Source organism: Palaemon carinicauda, chromosome 10 (genome assembly GCF_036898095.1).
Source record: "Palaemon carinicauda isolate YSFRI2023 chromosome 10, ASM3689809v2, whole genome shotgun sequence".
Lineage (NCBI taxonomy): Eukaryota > Metazoa > Arthropoda > Malacostraca > Decapoda > Palaemonidae > Palaemon > Palaemon carinicauda.
In genome coordinates, this window is record NC_090734.1 from 148,285,705 (window position 1) to 148,288,204 (window position 2,500).

The following is a 2,500-nucleotide window of genomic DNA, read 5'->3' on the forward strand; positions in this document are numbered from 1 at the left end:
ATAGGGTTCGGCTTAGAGTTAAAGTTACAAAGAGGTTGGGCAGCAAGACGGAAGAAGGAGGAGGGAGAGGATAAAATGATGAAGGCTACAAAGTGGGTGCAGCTGAAGGTGGGGGAAAATGCCATTTATTAATTTCCACACGCACAGATTTTTCAACTGGCGTCGCAACTGATATGGTTACTGAAGTCACTGTAGAGTATATATTTTTTTTGAAAACTGACCAGTGAAAAATTAATTGCATAGTATTTAATCTATTGACCCCGAAATATTTAATTATTTAATTTTTATTCTTTATTTCTTTTTTTTTATTATTAAAAATTTAATTCTAATAATCACTTTAGACGGCACATGACACAGGATACTTAACACATACTTGATTTAATATGAATAATGTATACATAACGTATACATACTCAGCATGTATAACATACAGGTGATACAGTATAAATAACATACATTATATGAGACAGAGCATATGTTACATATATGTGACAAAGCATATGTGATTCATGTGTGACACAACATACCCACAGCATATGGAACACACAGCATACGTAACATATACGTGGACCTGCATACATACGTGACAAAGCAAACGTAACGTATACATGTCCCATCATAAATAATGTATACGCGAGATAACAAACATAATATATATGTATGTATATATATATATATATATATATATATCTGACATTACATATACGTATCGTATATGTGACACAAAATCTGCATGTAGGTATGGCACTCCATACGTAACATATGTATGGCACAGCAAATATAACGTATACGTTTCACTGCATACGTAACAAAGCATTCGTAACATATACGGGACTCGATATATATATATATATATATATACTGTATATATACATATATATATAAAATGTATATACAGTATATACATATATATAAAGTATACGAAAAAAGCATATGTAATATATGTGATGCACCACACATAAAATATACGTGACACAGAATACAAAACATATATGTAAACACTGCATATGTAATGTATGAGGGACTCTGTATACATAATGTATGCATAACACTGCATACATAACATGTAAAACAGGGTTCAAACCATAAAATGACCGGGCATACGTAATGTATGCTTGACAAAGCATACGTGACAGAATGCGTATTATACATGACACAGCATATAGCATGTATACTGTATACTCTGTATACTTGAATTAGAATTAGTCGTAATTATTCTTTTACCACTAAAATAAAATTAGTCATAACTATTGTTTTTACAAAGAAAAATAAAATTCGTCGAAATTATTGTTTTTGCCATGAAAATTGGAATTACTCGAAATTATTGCTTTAACAACGAAAAATAAATCTAGTCGTAATTATTGTTTTACAACAAAAAGTAAAATTAGTCGTAATTATTGTTTTTACCATGAAAATTTGAATTACTCGAAATTATTGCTTTAACAACGAAAAATAAATTTAATCGTAATTATTGTTTTTACAACAAAAAATAAAATGAACCTTAATTATTGTTTTACCCTCAACCTTGAAATTAGACGTAGTAAAGATTACAGAGATGATAAGATTTCCACGAGATGGTGTAGGTACGTGTTGAGGATGAATGGTGTGGAGGGAGTGAGGGCGGCTTGGGAGGAACCTGTTAGAAGGAGAAGATCAAGAGGAATGCAGAGAATTAGATAGCGAGATAAGGTGAAGGATGATATGGAGAGAAGATGTTTGGCGGAAGAGGATGCCTTTGATGGAAAGCATTGGAGAGCGTGTATCTGGCAACCGACCCTTTTACCAAGGATAAGACTGATGTCACATAGTTTGAAAATTGAATTAGGAGGGTGGAGTAGGATCCCGCGTGAGTTACGTATTTGTGTATGTGCGGAAAATCAGGTACAAGATGAGGTACATGTACTATTACATTGTCCGGTTAGCGCACACATTCGTGCAAAATATCATAACCTTGATTACTCGGACATTGTAAACTTGTTGAATGAAGGAAACCCAATAGATCTTTGTAATTATGTATTTGAAATCCTGGATTTCTACAAGAACTAATGATAATAAATAGATTTGGAGTGATATTACTATTTTATTAATCGGAATTTGTTTGTTTATTTATATATTTTTGTGGACAATATTTTCGCTAAATCTGTCTTTTGCAAGATTATTGTATACAATTTATGATGTATCTTTACCTTTGTAAGTTTTTATTTTTTGTAATATTATGTCAATAAAGTATAAATAATAATAGGGATAACGGTGGTGAAGAAAAATGGTATAATCACTGTTTTTGCCATGAACATCCAAATAATTTCCTCTTATACCCTTTCCATTCGTCTTAAACCTAAAATTAGGACACCTTATAAACATGAACATCTTATACCCTTCCATTCATTTTAAACCTTATCTCAAATTAGGACACCAATTTTATAGCCTTCGCTGTCCCACGTTGCTGAAACTAATCTAATCTCCACTGCAGATCTACAAAAAGAGATAAGAAGAAAGCTCC